Genomic DNA, 18,663 nt, shown 5'->3' with positions numbered 1-18,663 from the left:
CCTTCAAACTACCCCTGCACTATTTCTCTGGGACTGGACTGTGCAGCTTTCATACTGCACAGAGATCACCAGCCCAGGAGCAAGTGGAGACTCGGCTCCGGAAAAGGTAGGTACTGTTAGAAAAAGACTTTACCAAAATAGCCCTAATGCACCACCAATTCCCCTCTATCTTTTCTACTTCCCACCTTAATCAGAGTTCAAACTTCATTTATTAATAAGGTATGTATATAAACCCTGAAGCAACCCACTTATTTTTTCTTTTTGCAGTCCCTTCTTTCCTGTGAACCCCTCCAAGGAGACAGACGGTCCCTTTTCCCCTGTTACCTTTCGTTTGCAGGTTCCCATCACTGAACCGTGTGGAGGCTCTGCCTGGCAGTGGGCAGTGTTGGGCAGTAACTTCTGCAGCAAGGGGACCACTAGGGTGGTTGCTCACTAGTTTCCCTCTTACAGGAGGTGTGGAGGGGGCGAGAGGGGGACGGGGACTTGGAGCAACCCCAGCAGAATTATAGCGCACCCCAGGGTCTGTTAGCGGTTGAAGGACAGAGGAGGTGCTCTGGGGTCCCCAGTATCACATGACCGCAGAGACATGCCCTATGAGGTCAGCAGAGGCTCACCCATGGCCGCGGGCGGAGGGTCTCACACCCAGTGACCGGAGGACTGGAGGGAACAAACATTTCCACCGTGACCTGAAAACTCACCATCTGGTAGGAAGTTGTAGTCCCAGCTCCCGTCTCAGGAACTGAGTTCCCTCCTTCTGCACCATCCAGGCAGTGGAGAGCACGGAGCTTGGTGACTCTGAGTCTGGGTGCCCACGAAGGTCTTTGTTTTTCCTGTTCCCTGGCTGATAGCGGCCAGACCTCACAGCGCGCAGGGCTGGGGCGGTCCAGCGCCTGCGCGACAGTACAGCGCTAGGGCGCTTGTCTAGCACGCGGCCGGCCCCTGTTCAATCCCCGCATCCCATACGGTTCAACAACAAAACCCCAGGAAGACAGCAGTCCTGAGACCCAGAGTTGGGTCCCTGCCACTGACCCCCACCCCACAACCAAGTTTGAGACCCCTACCGAGCACTGCAACCCTAGGGAAGTGAAGAGGACATAAGTACAGACGCTGGGGACTGACCTGCCCTGCTCAGGAGCCAGAGCCAAGAGCCTAGTTGAAAAACTTCTGATACACAGTGAATATTATTTCTTGTCTTTATGTCCCTGGCCATATTTTTCCCAGTGGCTCAGAGTCTGTATATATCGATGTGGGCAAATATTTGTAGAACATGAGAGTATCCAGGCCACACTCTATTGCCCAGACACACTTGTATTCTCAATATAAGTATAGCCCATTCATACTTGTACTACGATGTCCCAGCGATGCTCAGGGGTCACTCCTGGCTCTGCACTCAGGAATTACCCCTGGCCGTGCTCAGGGGACCATATGGGATGCCGGGAATTGAACCCGGGTCGGCCACGTGCAAAGCAAATGCCCTACCCGCTGTGCTATCACTCCAGCCCCACGTCCTGTGTTTTCATTTGCCAAATCAGGCCACACTACCAGGACAACCTTTCCAGTGACCTGTGGCCAGCGTCCTGGTTCAGAAGAGGACAGCCAAGCTTGTAAGCAGAGTGACTGAGTGGGGCCTGATCAAGCACTCAGATGCATGCAGGGGGCCACGATGGTATTTACAATGGCTGCAGCCATACTGCAGTGGGTGGGGCTCCATACAGTCCCCTGGGCACCGCCAGGAGTAATTCCTGAGCATAGGAATATCCCCTGAGCATTGTTGGGTGTGGCCTTGAACCGAAGAATAAAAAGAAAATCAAATAAGATCAAGATTTCACACACAGGCCCCAGCTTGGGGGCTTTGAGGAAGTGGGGGGCTGTGGCCATGGCTGTGGCATTGCGGGGCTGGTGCCTGTGCTGGGGTCTCCCCACTGCTCCCCCACGCTCCATAGCTAGATTTGGGACCCTTTTTTTTTTTCTTTTTGGGTCACACCCAGCGATGCTCAGGGGTTACTCCTGACTTTGCACTCAGGAATTACTCCTGGCAGTGCTTGGGGGACCATATGGGATGCCGGGGATCGAACCCGGGTCGGCCTCCTGCAAGGCAAACGCCCTACCCGCTGTGCTGTCGCTCCAGCCCCTGGGACCATGTCTTAAGTCTCGCCTCCTGTGGGGAGAAAGGTATTTTGGTCTTGAAAATTCTGGGTGGCCTTTGACCCAATCTAATTGGCCCGGGTTTGGGGGCTTGAACCTTTATGCTTGAGGCACCTTCACCTGGCAACTTGCTCTTCATAAGGGCTTGCGTGCGACGTGGGACAAACTCCAGACCCTCTCCTTCTGGGTCTCCACTTTCTGCTCTAAATCAAGGAGGCGCTTATCCATGTTTTCCTGCATCGGGGACATTAAAAAGGCTGTTTGTCACTTTCATGCCACTGTGGGTCCAAATATTTTCTTTAGGGGCAGGGAAGTGGGAAGTGTGTTTGAACCACACTGGGCAGTGCTCAGGGCGGTTGCTGGATCTGTGTTCGGGCGTGAGCTCACGGTGCCGGGGATGGGAGCCTGGGCCGCTGCAGCCCGTGCAAGGCCAGTAGCTGCTCTTTCTCCTGTAACTCTCTCCAGTGCTGTTTTATTTCCTGGGGATGTTTGTCTCCTTGCTTTTAACAACAGCATCAGCACTGTCTGAGTTTGAACAGACACATTTAAAATAAAACCAGCTTCCCGCCCTCTGAGTGCTGTTTGCTGTGACTGGTTCTCTTGTTGGTTGTGGGAGTCACCCCTGGGGTATGAGGGGTGGCACAGGTTGGGGCGGGGATGGGCTCAGGGGCAGCTTCCACCACCAGAGTCACAGGCGCAGCCACAGTGGTGAGTGTCCCTCCCACCCAGTCATGCTCGAGTAGGGCACGAAGGGGGGTCACCCGGACCGCTTGAGAATGGTGCTGGGGATCAAACTCAGGGTCTCTCATACGCAAGGCCTGGCTCTCACTGCTGGCCTCTGGTGTGCGTCTGCCCAGCGGCTCACCCCCGCTGCCCAGGACTCCCTAGTTGGATGGTGGCAGGGGTTGGATTTCTGTCCTGTCCCTCAGGGCTCCCTGGCGGGCTGCTGGGGAAGGGTCAGAATCTCCACCTCAGGATTTCAGAGACCATTTCTTGGCCAGAGCAGCTTCGTTAGTTTTTGTGTTGCTTTTCCCTTGGCTTCCAGGGTTTGGGAATCTCAGGGGGGGGGGCGTTTCTCCCCCTTCAGAGCCCCTTTTTGCGGAGGATTTCAGCCTGAGTGCAGGTGAGGCTGGCATTGGTGTGAAGTGGTGGACACCGGGGTCTGACACGGATTCCGTGTCGCCTCCACAGGGTGTGGGCACTGAGCCCCGTCCTGCACATTGCTCCAAGCCAAGCCGGGGCTCCACTTCTCTGCGACACTCAGCCTCAAGCCCCCCCAGGACCCCCCTCAGCTCATGGTGAAAGTCAACTAGCTTCTTTTGGTTGGAGCTGTAAGAACTTATTTTCCATCTTTGCTTTCTGAACAGGATAGAGTTCAAAAGTCAAAGCACACTGAAGATGAGTGAAAATTTTTGCTTCTCCCAGAGACCTGGAGGTGACCAAGGTCAATATGTTGGACGTCTCACACAGACAGGTGCAGCCCCAAGCAGAGGTCATCCTCCCTTTACTACACAAATCATGGGTACTATATGCACGGCTCTCTTTCTTTGCTGGGGGTGTGGGGTGGGGAGACCACACTTGGATGTCCTCAGGACGTACTCCTGGCTCTGTCCTCAGGGAGCACTCCTATGGCTGTGCTCTGGGAACCATACGCGACACCAGAGACTGTTCACACCTTAACCCCTGTACCATCCCTCAGACCCCATAAGCAGCTAGGTGTTGCCCCTCTCCTCACTCAACATGTCTTGGACATGGTTTAAATATAATCCTAGAAAAAATTCCTTCCTTCCTACATAGTATTCGATGGTGTGTCTCTTCGTCATTGATCAGTAGTCCCCTTCTGACAGGTATTAAAGCTCTCAAAGCTTTCACAGCTCTATTATTAGTCGGGCTGGGAGGAGTTCAGAGACTGAGCACATGTTTTGCATGCCTGCATCCTGGATCTGATCGTGGCACCGCATGGTCCCCTGAGCACTGCCAGGAGCGACCTACCAGGAACAGGCTGAGTGGGATCCTGAGACAAGGAAAAATCTATTCCTAAAATGTTTGTGCTATGGGTCACTGTCACTGTCATCCTGTTGTTCATAGATTTGTTCGAGCGGGCACCAGTAACGTCTCTCATTGAGAGACTTATTGTTACTGTTTTTGGCATATCCAATACGCACGGGTAGTTTGCCAGGCTCTGCCGTGCGGGCTCCATACTCTCAGTAGCTTGTCGGGCTCTCTGAGAGGGGTGGAGGAATCGAACACGGGCTGGCTGCATGAAAGGCGAAAGCCCAACTGCTGTGCTATTGCTCCAACCCAGGGCTATGGGTAACTTTAGATAAATGTCCTATGGTAGGAGCAGATGTAAGTTAGAGGAACACAGAACGAGGGACTCTTGGCCCCAAGGCATTTGCATTTTACCAGATCTTGTCAGATGACCCCCTCAGCTCTTCGTCCAGTGTGTGTGTCACTAATCATAGCACTATAGCACTGTCGTCCTGTTGTTCATCAATTTGCTTGAGCGGGCACCAGTAACGTCTCCATTGTGAAACTTGTTGTTACTGTTTTTTACACATCGAATATGCCACAGGTACCTTGTCAGGCTCTGCCGTGCGGGATGTCACTAATCAAGGACAAGATTGTCTGCTTCCTTAAGTCTTCAGCAGTTGGGTTTTCAACTGCTCTGAGTTCCCACAACCCGAGAAAGCTCAGCACATTTAATTTGCGCTGGTTCCTGAAACATGTCCTTGTGCCTCAGAGCCACTGAGTCCATGTCTTCTTGGCTTTTCTAAGAAAGTGAGCCTTGTTTATTTTGTTTTGGCTTGGCCTGGGGACCAGGCCTGGCTCTTCTCACAGTGCTCTCAGTGCCATCTGTGCTGCTGGGATTCAGACGAGGGTCCAGCTCACACTACTCGCATTTGAGGTGGGTGCCTTTACCTTAGTGCTGTCTCTCCAACCCTCCTGTACTTTGAACTGTTGATCTCTGGCTCAAGCTCACAGGGGGACATTGTCACCAGCCACCAAGATCTGTCGGTGACTGTCTTAGAGAACAAGTTCGCTGTCATGTGTCCCTTGGAAGCTTTGGGAGATGTGGGAGGCAGGTGTTTCCAGCCCATGAGGACACCTGTCCTTTTGAGATGGACGAGCAGGATGCAGAGCAGTTTGATAGGGGTTTGTCTCTGGGCTGAAGGGGACAGAGCTTTACTATGTATTGTGGGTGTGTCCTAGCAAAGCCAAAAATGATTTCATTGGTCTTCTAATGGGTTTCCTTTATCCCATGCAATATGAAAGTAACCATGTTTTATTTACTTATTTTACCCTTCACCAGGGATGCTCAGAGGGAGTAGGTTGAGTCTCCCTCCCCGCTCCAAACAGAACCCCAGCAGGGCAGCCCAAGACCTCCAGAACTAAAGGCCACTCTCCACATGCTTGGACGAGCCTCACACATGAAGGAACTGGCAGAGTAACCCAGGTGTATGAGACCTGGGGCTGAGATCTCCAAACCTGCTCGGATCAGGACTGGGCCTCCTCCACCCAGATCCCCCATTTTCCAGCAGCTGCACCCCACCCCCCCCCTGCCGCTGTGTAATCCCATCAATGGCCAACATCCAGAGACTATAAAACCAAGCTAGTTAGTTCTCCCTCTTGGAGAACCTGGCAAGCTACGGAGAATTTCCTGCCCTGGGGAGAGCCTGTGGCGTATTTATATGCTAAATACAGTAGCAATGATGGCTCTCATTCCCCTGACCCTGAAAGAGCCTCTAATGTGGTGGGAAGTACCAGTAAAGAGAGGCTGCTAAAATCTCAAATGGACAATTGGAAACATTACTGGGCCGGCTCTGACGATCAACGATCAACGGGATGATAGAGATAGTGATAGTGACTTCTCAATTAAAAATATTATCGTGGAATAATAAAAATCAAGTTACCCAGAGAAAGTCATTAGGAAGATCCCGCCATACTTGACTGACTCTCCAGTTCGCGTTCTTCCTTATGATGAAAAATTTAGGGTGAGTGTCATTTATATATTTCAGTAAATATGTCTTTTTAGAAAAAGGACTGGGGCAGGAGAGATAGGACAAGGCAAATGGATAGGAAGCTTGCTTTCACACAGCTAGCCCTGGTTTGATCCAGTACATATGGTCCTCTGAGCCCTGCCACAGGATCCCTGAGCACAGATCCAGGAATCAACCCTGAGCACCTCTGGGTATGGCCCAGAAACCAAACAAAAAGGAATTAAATATACATGACCAGAATTCTGGTATCATATCTGACAAAGTTAACTGTAATTCCTTGGTATTAAATTTTATTGAAAAATATTCCTTCCTCTTCCTGCACCGTTCTTCCTGCACTAACATATGCCTCAGAGACCTGGGCCCTACACAAACAGGATGAGAATGCTATTAGGGTATCCCAAAGAGGAATCGAAAGGGCTATGCTGGGAATATCATGTCTCACTCAAGTGAGAGAAGGAATCCGGAGTTCTGACCTTTGTTGACGGTCAAAAATCAGGGATGCTGTCTTGTTTGCCAAGGCATCAAAAATCAGATGGGCCGGTCATGTAATGCGGTTCAGATACGACCGCTGGACTAGAGCTGTTCCCGACTGGATTCCACGGGACGTCAGAAGACCTCGTGGCCGCCCACCAACTAGATGGTCAGATTTCTTCGTCAAATCCCTGAATGAGCGATTTGAGGCTCTTCCTGTGCCTGGAGCAAGAGATATCATTGAGCTGCATTACCACGCGACAGGGACAAATGGAGACGTTACTGGCGCCCGCTCAAGCAAATTGAAGATCAACGGGATGACAAATGATACAAGTGATACAAGTGATTCCTCCCTCCCTCCCTCCTTCCCTTCCCTTCCTTCCTTCCTTCCTTCCTTCCTTCCTTCCTTCCTTCCTTCCTTCCTTCCTTCCTTCCTTCCTTCCTTCCTTCCTTCCTTCCTTCCATCCTACCTTCCTTCCTTCCTACCTTCCTTCCTTCCCCCTTCCTTCCTTCCTTCCTTCCTTCCTTCCTACCTTCCATCCTTCCTTCCTTCCTTCCTTCCTTCCTTCCTTCCTTCCTTCCTTCCTTCCTTCCTTCCTTCCTTCCTTCCATCCTACCTTCCTTCCATCCTACCTTCCTTCCATCCTACCTTCCTTCCTTCCTACCTTCCTTCTTCCTTCCTTCCTTCCTTCCTTCCTTCCTTCCTTCCTTCCTTCCTTCCTTCCTTCCTTCCTTCCTTCCTTCCTTCCTTCCTTCCTTCCTTCCTTCCTTCCTTCCCCCTTCCTCCCTTCCTCCCTCCCTCTCTCCCAACCTCTGGTGTGCTCAGGGCTGACTTCAGACTCTACACTCAGGACTGGGGGTCCCTCCTGGCAGGACTTCTGGTACCATATGGGGTGCAGGTGATAAGCCCAGGTTGGCTGTGTGCAAGGCATCCACCCTGCTTGCTGTACTGTTGCTCCAGCCCAAATTCCCAGCTGTCTCCCTTCATTGTTGAATTGTCGCATTCAGGGGCCACATGCTGCATTCAGTTCTTCTGTTTTTCATCCCACACCAATGTTCAAGGCTTACCCCTGAGTGCACTCCTGGAGGGGCTCAGGGGACCTTGAGGGGGTCGGGGAGTCTCCCTGAGGAGCCATCCGGAAGACAGAGTGTCGTTCACTCTGACTTGTTCTCTCTACACCCGTGTGGAGCCAGTTTCTTTGTTTCCCTCCACTTACAAGAGTCATCTGGTCAGCCCCCGACAGCGGGGTACCCTCTAGCCATTGCTAGATTGTTCCAGATGTCACGGGCCTCCGATTTGTTGAAGAGCGTCCTCTAGTGATTTTTCACTAGCATTTTCAGTGCATCTGTCCTCTCCTGAAGCGGAGCTGAGCCCAAATCCACAGGAGCGACTGTCAATTTAAAGTTCCTCGAGCTGATGGCGCCATCTTGTGGTTGGAGCCCGCCAATACAGTTTGACGTAGGTTCCAGGTTCCAGCTCCCTGGGTTTTATCTTTAGCATCTCAAGAAATCCCTGTTTCTGAGACATCTTTTGTCTTCAGACTTGCAGGCGTAGGCAAGAGTAGCGCACTGCTTCTCTCTGACTCTGCCTTACTCCTGTGTCTCTCCCCCGCATGCTTCTCTCTCTGTGTTTTTGCTTGGGAGAGGTGTTGGCAAATGACAGGCACCTGGGAAAGAAAACCCTTCTGAGTTTTCTGAAGTAGGATTTTATCTCTGACTTGTCCTTTCCTCTCTAAGAAGTTGCGAACGTCGTCTGGAACCAGGTGTTGGCATGGGATGCCGGGCTCCTTCTCAGCCTGGCTGTGGGTCTGATGTTTCAGGTCAAGTGATGCTGGGGCCACCAGCCTTGGGCCATGTGATCTGCTCGCTCTGGTCCCCAGCTCAACACGATTGGTTTTTGTAGTTTTATCCAGTGAACTTTCTAAATTCACTTTTTTAAAAAGATGGGGGAGGGCACTTACTCCTGGTGGTACTGAGGGAGGCGTATGTCGTGGCTCCAGAGATGGAACTAGGGTGGGTCTGCATCCTGTCTGTGCTGTACCATGTCCTAACGTTAGCTCTTAATTCAGATTGCTTTGGCTTTTACAGTCATATGATCTGATCCTGCTGGCTGGGCTGATTAGTTTTCCCCACTTGGACTCGAGCCCACCGGACACTCCATGCCTGCTTTGTCAGATCTGGCTGATTCCCATCATCCTCATGCTACAGTAGCTGCTTTCCAGGTCCCTGCCAGTAACTTGGTGTATTTCACAGGCACTTGCTGCTAAACCACAGTTGTGTTGCTTCTTCCCTCAGCCTTTCTCAGGGCCAGAGACCAGCATGAGTGTCAGGCTCTTCTCGCCCCACCTCTGTCTTCTGAGATTTGAGTCCAGAAATCTCTGCTCCTTTTCCATCCTGATTTTCAAATCCCAACCAGGACAGGGGATGTGATGGTGCCTTTGATTTTCATTTATTTAGTGGGTCGAGATACTGGCATCTTCTCGGGTGCTTATTGGACATTTGTGTGCTTCCTTTGAAGCAGTGTCTATTCATACCCTTTATTTTATATTTAGGGTTTCGGGTAACACCTGGTGGTGCTCTGGAGTGACTCAGCAGTCACTACTGGCTCTGGGCTCAGAAATCACCCCTGGGGAGCTCAGGGGCCATAAGGGATGCCGGGTATGAACCTGGGTTGGCCACTTGCTTAACCTACCTGTTGTATTAGCTTTCCAGCGGACACATCCTTTAGTTTTATAATGCTCGACTCTCTGCTTTTGAGTTGTGGGAGTTCCTCATACAGTTTGGACACCAGTTCCCTATCCAGTATACAATTTGCAACCATCTGCCATTCTGTGGGCTGCCTTTTTGCTTTCTTGATGATATTGTTTGTGACACAGATGTTTTTAATTTTGATGGAGTTCAATTGATTTTTTTCCCCTTCATAGCCTGGCTTTGGGTGTGGTATCTAAGAAGACTTGGCTTAGTGCAAGGTCACAAATGTTTACTCCTGTATTTTATCCTGAGATTTTTATAGTCTTAGTTCTTACATTTAGCTCTATATTTAGGTCCCTGATGTGCTGAGAGTTAGTTTTTGTGTTTGGTGTAAGGAAGAAGATCATTGGCTTGTGGATATCCAGTTGTCACAATCCTATTTTTCTCGTAGCCTTTAAACATCTTCTCTTCAATATCCCCAGAACTGTCAGTCCAACATGGTCTCTTAATTATTCATGAACTGCTGAATCTGGGGACATTTCCACCCCCACCCCTTATCCCACTACAAATAAATATTCACCTCCATATCTTCTCTGGGACCTGAAGCATTTTGGAAATGACTTCTTTTTTTTTTTAATTGAAAAAACTGTCTCACCGTGAGATACAGTTACACAGCTATATCACTGTGAGATACAGTTACAAAGCTTTCTTTCGTGTTTGAGTTTCAGTCATACAATGATCGAACACCCATCCCTCCACCAGTGCACATTCTCTACCACCAATATCCCCAGTATACCCTCCCCTCCTCTACTGCCCACACCCCTGCCCATGATGGCAGACAATTTCCCTTATACTCTCTCTCTACTTTTGGACATTATGGTTTGTGATATAGATACTGAGAGGTCATCATGTTTGGTCCTTTATCTACTTTCAGCACACATCTCCCATCCCGATCAATTTCTCCAACCATCATTGTCTTAGTGATCCCTTCTCTATTCCATCTGCCTTCTCTCCCAGCTCATGAGGCAAGTTTACAACTATGGAGCAATCTTCCTGGCCCTTGTGTCTACTGTCTTTGCATGTCGGTCTCATATCATTCCACAAAAGAGTGTAGTCATTCTATGTCTGTCCCTCTCTTTCAGACTCATGGAAATGACTTCTAAGGAGTTTGACTCTACTGGCTTCATGGCTTATTCTATAGAAAGGAGCATAAAACTAGGTGTGGGATATATGCAATTTTATGGGAACCTTGGTTGGAGTTGAGGGTATGGAAAATAGATCTTCTGTGGGCTCGTCTTATCATTTGGGGCTGCTTTGCTACAACACTTTTCACTCTGCTGAAGAACCAGGAGTCTCTTTGTGGGTTATGAGAAGTGGCTGGCTCTCGCCACTTCAGTCATTAAAGCAAAATAACTTCATTCCTCGCCAACGGGAACAACATGAATGCAATGGAAAGGTCAATGATTCCCTGGGTGTGCTCTGCCTGTGTACTGAGAGACTTGCTTTAAGCTACTTTCCATAGCTTGCCACGCTACTTGGAGTGTGTGCTTCTCTCTCTTCTCCTGGGAAGTGGACTTTTGCAGTCCTTCTCTTTGAGCCTGAAGATGGAACCCTCTAGAGAGCTGGGACAGAACTGTTGAACCCGGACCCTGCTGATGAACTGATGGTGGAGCACAGAGATATCTGCATGAGAAGCCGAGTATTCCTGCACTTTCTCTCCTGGCCCCAGGTTCCTCAGTCACAATTAGAAGCGTTGTTTCCTCTGGAACAGTCACATAAGCTCTTGAAGGATTATCAAGGACATTCACAGCCATTCTACGTTGTTGTCCTTGTGATAAGAAAGTAGAAGGCGGAACCAGCACCAGGAGGGAGTGTTTGACCACCAGAGGGAGGGCTTTTGGGACAAGGCGCTTGCATATTAGACGGCTCTGAGCTGCATCAGGCCTGCGCCTGGGCCCTGCACAGCCTCTATGGCGATGAAGGACACAGGAGAGGAAAAAGCAAAAAAGTTCAGAAAGCTGAGAAAAGCGGTTAACTGTCCCTTTTACTGAACAATGCCCTTCCTTCCCTCCTTCCTTCTTTCCTTCCTTCCTTCCTTCCTTCCTTTCTTTTGTTTTGGGGCCACCCAGCGGGACTCAGGGCTTCCTCCTGCTCTGCACTCAAGAGATCTCTCCTGCAGTGCTCAGGAACCCTCTGGAATGCCAGGGATGGAACCTAGATTGGCCACATGCAAGGCAAGCAGTGTCTTACCTGCTGTATTATTGCTTTGTCCTGAATTATTCTCTTCCTAATAGCTTAACTGGTCTTGGTAACATGGAATCCCTTGTTTTTCCCATTACGGATTCACCCCACAAGGATTCATTGTGCAGCTTCTACAGCCAGGCTCAAACTTGACTTAGCAAGGAAGGAACAAGCTCAGTGGGCAATGAACTCTGATTATCCCAAGAGAAAAATCTGAAAACAGACCTAAATTTGTAAACAAATATGAGTAGGGATGAACTGAAAGCTGGTAACTACATAAAGAAAGAAATTAAAGCTACATTAATACAGGAGAGCAAAGAGCCTGCTTCATTGAATGAAGACGTTTTTGTGTGTGATGGTGATGGCGCATTCTTCTGTGTCAGTTTGATTGGGTCAGGTAGCAGGGAGATGACACAGTGGAGAAGGTGCTTGCCTTGCACGTGGCCAACTCAGGTTCAATTCCTGGGACCCCATGTGGTCCCTCAGGCCTGCCAAGAGTAATCCCTGAGTGCAGAGCCAGGAGTAAGTCCTGAGCATTGCTGGGTATGGCCCCAAAACAAAACAAATAAAACAAATCGTTGTTGTCATCCTGTTGTTCATTGATTTGCTCGAGCGGGCACCAGTAACGTCTCCATTGTGAGAATTGTTGTTACTGTTTTTGGCATATCGAATAGGCCACGGGGAGCTTGCCAGGCTCTGCCGTGTGGGCTGGATACTCTCGGTAGCTTGCCGGGCTCTCCAAGAGGGATGGAGGAATCGAACCTGGGTCAGCTGCATGTAAGACAAACGCTCTACCGCTGTGCTATCACTCCAACCCTGGACAAAACATTTCTGGGAAATAGCATATCTGGGTATATCTGTGAGGGTGTTTTCCGAAGCCATGAGCACTTGAATTGCTGGACTGAGTGAAGGGTACTGGCGGGTATTGTCCAAGGCAGAGGGGGGCTGCGGCTGCTTTCTCTCTGTTGGATTTGCTACCTGTGCTTCCTGCCCGGGGGCTTCGCTGCTCCTATTCTCAGACTCTTGGACTCAGGCTTATGCCCTCAACCCTCTTGTCTCAGGACTTTGGACGGGGTCTGAATCATCCCTCTGACTCCCTGGCTCTCCAGCTTGCAGACACGGGAGCACCTACGTCTTCTTAGCCTCCACAACCGGGTGAGGTAACCTCAGGGAATCTCATCCTACAGGGATCCTCTTGGTTCTGTTGATCTGAGGAACTCTGATTGAAGGGGGCTCTCAGGAGGAAGAACATTCCAGAAGAGTGAACAACACGTGCTCAGGGCCTGCCTGAACTCAGGATGAACTTGGTGCATGTGAAGAGCCGAAGAAGCCAGTGTGGTTGGGTGTCTGTGCAGGGATGGATGCAGCAAAGAGGCTTTGCTGGGATGCACAAAACTGACTTGGTACTTTCTTCCATCAGCGCAGCAAGAAGCCGTTCTGGAGAAGTTCTAGGATCAGATTTAAAACTATATTTATTTATTTTTGAGTTTTGGGTCACACCTGGCTGTGCTTGGAGCTTATTTTTGGCTCTGAACTCAGGGATTACACCTGGCAGAGATCAGGGGACCATTTGAGGTGTGGAGAATCCAACTCAGATCGGCTCTGGCTCAGGGTCAGAATTTCCCTGCACATCTTTAGAGTGTCATGGGCAGAACTGAGTAATACAGTACTGCGCATAGGGTACTTGTCTTGCAGGCAGTTGACTGGGTTTCTATCCTCAGCACCCCATGGGTCCACCAGGAGTAATCTCTGAGCACAGAGCCAGGAGTAAGTCCTGAGCATAACTGGGTATGATCTCAAAACAAAACAAAATATTCTAAAATTAGAGCATTAATGAGGAAAAGAAAAATCTCTAACAGAGGGCTTTCAGTTTCTTTTCTGTTTCCATAATCAAAAGTGTATTGAAATCACCAAATCAGGAGATCACTGTGTTAGACCTGACAAACTCGACCAGAATGACATGGCCCCAGTCGATGAACTGGAGCCGGTGTGCGGGGCTTTTGCACAGATTGGAGAGGCAGTGTAAGTCATTCATTTGTGTTGCTCCCTCTAAGGCAACGCCCTCGGCAGGTCTGCCCTCTCCTCCTGTTACACAACACACACAAACCGCCACCTCTGTGTGTGCCTGAAAACCCAGAGTCGTCCAGTCACAACCTGGGCATTTACATCCATAGCCATAGTGTGGATGTAACCGATCCTTCTTTTTAGGTTTCTTCTTCTCTTCTTCCAAGGATGGATCCAGCAAAATCTCCAGGCAAAGGCATGTTTATCTTTTTTTTTGCTGACTCAGCACCCACAGACTTCTCCAGGGCCTCCGCCATCAGGCTTGCAACACCAACTCCCTGAACTCCTCTGCATGCTCCCCAGCAGTGGCTTTCCTGTGCCCAACTCCTCCCAGGGGCTCGCAGGGCTCGCTGAGATGGGATCCATGTTGGAATTCATGTAACTTGAGGTTCAAAGGGTTGGTTCTATTAGGTAGAAATACAATAGCACGCTCACTGTAACACAGTATGGGAACGTTAGGGCTATTTTAGCTCCTCAAAAGGTAAATTCTGGGGGTTGGAGAGGTAGTATAGTGGGTAAGACACTTGTCTTGCATGCAGCTGACCCAGGTTCACCCCTTTGACTGTGACTCTGGTTTAATCCCCTGCAGCACATATGGTCCCTCGAGCACTGCCACATGTGATCCCTAGCACAGAGTGAGGAGTAAGCCCTGAGCGCTTCTGGGAGGGTGTGGCCCCAAAACTGAAACAAAGCTAAAAGGGTATACCTTTCTCTTCATACGTATATGAACACTTACATGCACTATAGCACTGTTGTCCCATTCATCAATTTGCTCAAGCGGGCACCAGTAACATCTCCATTGTGAGACTTGTTGTTACTGTTTTTGGCGTATCGAATACACCATGGGTAGCTTGCCAGGCTCTGCTGTGTGGGTGGGATACTCTTGGTAGCTTGCCAGGCTCTCCGAGAGGGATGGAAAAATCGAACCTGGGTCAGCTGCATGCAAGGCAAACACCCTACCTGCTGTACTATTGCTCCAGTTCTATTTGACTGCACACTTGTATGAATGTCTGTATAAATTCTCAATCATATGTTTATCATATTTAATTGCATGTGTTTAGATAGCAGTATTATTGAGACCATTTCTGACCACTGGAAATCCATACAAATTTTGTTCCTTTTCCTAGCCCCTCTGTCTGTTCCGAGTTGAAGACTGTTTCTTTCTCTACTCTACCTAAAAAAAAAAAAGCCAGCTAATAAATGGGTTCAAAGACAGACAAAGGGAGCTTCCACGGATTATAAGAAAATGCCAGGCACTTGAAAGACCTCCAGAGAAACGAAAACATAAATCTCAGCAAGCTCTTTTGAAATGTCACTAACCTTCCTTCCTCAGAGAGAAATGAGCTGACGTTACAGTTCATCTGGACCTTGTTACTTACTCAAGCCAGGGGAAGACTGGTAGAGAGGATGGACCCAGCAGAAGCAAATCCATTTGGCTTTTTATAGTTTCCCACTTAAAAAAAATCACCCTCGTGGGCTTCCTAGCAAGACAAATGTATTTGCCCAACATTCAGCACCTGGAAAATATTATTCCCTGATGACACTGCAGAGGCTTATCGCTGATGCAGGTTTGGGTGGCAGACGAGTGACCCAGGAGCAGAAGGCAGCATCAGGGCCGCTGGATGGCAAAACCAGCAGGAGAGTTTTCATACTGGCAAGTCTGAGGCCTTAGCAGTGGTGGTTTGAGCAAAGAGGGGTTCACTCATCCCCTCACTCACTTCCATCCATCCACCCTTCCCTCCCCTTCTTCCCATCCTTCTTTTGGCATCCGCAAGTATGTTCTGTTGCTAACATAAAGACCAAATGGAAACACAGATGTTTCAGCAGGGTCCTTGCCTTCGTGAACTTTTCATGATAATGAAAAATGAAAATATCCAAGTGTGTACAGCAGAATGAGAGCATTATCCCAAGAAAAGAAAGCTGTTCAGAGCCAGCACCAGTGCCTTAAGACTCCTGGGAAATAAAGGTCCCTGGGAATGCCTCTTAATAACTGGCGTGCTCTTGGAAGGGCCCGATTCATCCTTGTGCACAGCTCGTTTGGAAATATTTCTGCACTCAAGGAATATGATTGGATATCACTCATGTTGCCTGGCACTGAGGTTAATTTTCCTTGATCCCTGCCCTTAGGATATTTGCCAGGGAAAAAGTTCCATTTTCTTCTATAAAAGTGGACTTGTTTGCAAGGCCTGGGACACTCCATGGCGGTACTTGCTGAAACAGGAATGACTGTTTGGGGATCAGGCCCTGGATGCTTGGACTGGCAATGTGGGCTCAGCAGTATTGGGGGTCTCAGGGCTCCACTTTGGTGGTGCAGGGGATGGAACGTGGGGCCTTCGCGCCTTTCTGCTCATTTGGCCCAGGCCCTGCGAGGGGGGCTCTGGGAAGCTCATTTTCTGATCTTCCTGCTTTGTCCCGGGAAGCACAGGAAGGAGCTGCCCGAGGACACTGTTTAAGTGGACTCTTTCCTTCCCTGGGTGTTTGGGGGCCTTTCCTCTCTCTGGATTTTCCGGAGCCTTCCTGTCCCCCCTCCCCATCCCGACCCATGTCCTCCTTTGCACTGGCTACTTGAGACTCTGTGAGCTGGCACAAGTGAGTGTCAAGTTCTAGAACTTCCCTTACCAGCACACACATAAATTTAACTTCTTGCACCTGCCCACGAAGGCATGGGGTGGGGTGTGACTTTTAGACAGTACCTGAGTCCATTGTCTTCTCTTCAGGAAAGACGGTCTGTGTGCAAATGCGTTGGGTCCCTTTCCAGCGATCTTCTCGGAAGAAAACCTGTTCCCCTTCACCCACAGGGACTGTCTTTAGCATCCTCCCATCCTGAAGATTGATATTCTGGGTAACAGAATCATTGCACATTTGACTCCATAGGCAACTTCTAAAATGTCAAGTTCTAGAACTTTTCCAAAGTACCAGGACTGTCCCCATTTTTACCAGACATATATGCAAGTTCCAGTAGCTCCATGTCATCAAACATCTGATATTTTCAAGGGAAAAAAATTTGTTTTTGATATTATAATAGGTATATAGTGCTATTTCATGATGACTTTCGGGGGAGGGGTGGGCTTCCAAGCATCCAAGCAGTGCTCACAGGTTTTTCTGGCCATCTCAGTAATCTTGGCCCAGCTGTGAAGGCCCAATAGGCCTTGTGGTGCTGGCGGCCCCCACGACCTCTGCAGTGGTGCTTGGGGACCCACCTGGTGCCAGGGATTGAACTCAGGGCCTCTGTGTGCCTGGCATGTTGCGGTGTCCTTTGGGGCACCTTCAGCCCCTCAACAGCGATCTAATTTGCATTTTACCTATTGCATTAAGTGCACTCAAATCAAGCATCTTTTCATGCACCTATCAGTAATTTGCATATGTGTGTGATATTTTTTATCCATTTTTCTTTGAGTTGTATGGTTTCTGGAGCAATAGCACAGTGGGTTTGATTCCTCCGTCCCTCTCGGAGAGCCCGGCAAGCTACCAAGAGTATCTTGCCCACATGGCAGAGCCTGGCGAGCTACCCGTGCCATATTTGATATGCCAAAAACAGTAACAAGTCTCACAATGGAGATGTTACTGGTGCCTACTCGAGTAAATCGATGAGCAACAGGATGACAGTGATACAATACAGTGACAGTAACAGTATGGTTTCACTTTTTAGTATTGAATTGCAAGAGTTCCTTATAGATTCTAGTCCAGTGTTTCTCAAAGTGGGTGAGACTGACCCTGGGTATTACTACAGTGATCCTGCTGAGGGCGGTAGAAGCACTGGGTACAACTTGGGTACATTTTGTTTAGTCGTTTAAAGGTAGATTTTGGGAGGTGGGGGTGCCAAGCAAGCTTCTCTTTTCTTTTTTCCCTGAAAAGAGTAAGCCAGATATGTTTGGGAAACTTTGTACAGACAAATTCTTTGTTAAATCTGTATATTATGATTATGCTCTCCCCAAAAAATAATTAAAAAAAACAAACCCTTTTGTATCTTTCAAGCTACATGGAGTGTTGATCAGAGTCAACTTGATCAACTAGTAGTCCTCAAGTAGTCCCCAAAGAGTGGATTCCTTAGAGAAACATCAAGGAGTGGCTTGACCATATAACCTGGTCTTTCTTCTATTTATGGAGCGAAATGTTTACGTTTGGACTGGAAAAGACACCCCGTGTGAGCACAGAAAGAGCAGTCTGTCTGAAGCAGACAGAAAAACAACTCACAGACCCAGCCCTCTCCAATCTGCAAGATGGAACAAGCAGATGTTTTGTCCCTTGCAGGGTGTGTGTTTGAGATGGATCTGAAAGACTCTCTCTCTCTCTCTCTCTCTCTCTCTCTCTCTCTCTCTCTCTCTCTCTCTCTCTCTCTTCTGCAGCATTCTGGCTTTTATTAGTGAGCCACCAGGTCAGTTGAGCTGTCCCTGGCCTCTCTGATGCCCTAGAATGAAGGTTTCCAAGGCCTGAAAGATCAGGCAGCTCTGCCTGCAGGTTTAGAGTAGGATGCTGGTGGTCGTTCCAGTCCCACTGGAGCAGGACTCAGGAGGTGTTTATCAGTGCAGAAAAATCAGCCTCTGATTCAAAGCAGCTGAGTGGGATCGTGTCAGTGGCGTAGGCATCAGGAAATGTCTAATTCCAGTCATTCTCTGGCAGATAGTAAGACCAAAATATCAGCTGGGGCCTGGGAGAGAGCGCGCAAGAAGGCACTTACCTTGCATGCAGCAGACCTCAGTTCATTCCCTGCTGCCCCGTATGTCCCCCCCCATCCCTACCCGGAGTGATCCCTGAGCACAGAGCCTAGAATAAGCCTTGGGCACTGCCAGGTGTAAGCCTAAACAAAACCAAATACCAACAAAGAGTGTTACCTGAGGTTAATAAAGCACTTATCAGTTGCCAGATCTTTATTTTAAGGGTTCAGAGTTGCTTATTGAATTCTCTTAACCCAAAGTGGCAGGCACCCACCAGTGCTCTGGGCTTGTTCCTGGCTCTGTGCTCAGGGATCACTCTCAGTGTTTGGGAAACAGTTGTGGTGTGAAAATCAAAAGCGGTTGGACTCGTGTAAAACCAGGCTTAACCCCAGTAC

Source organism: Sorex araneus, chromosome 1, assembly GCF_027595985.1.
Source record: "Sorex araneus isolate mSorAra2 chromosome 1, mSorAra2.pri, whole genome shotgun sequence".
Taxonomy (NCBI): domain Eukaryota; kingdom Metazoa; phylum Chordata; class Mammalia; order Eulipotyphla; family Soricidae; genus Sorex; species Sorex araneus.
This window is presented reverse-complemented; position numbering follows the sequence as displayed.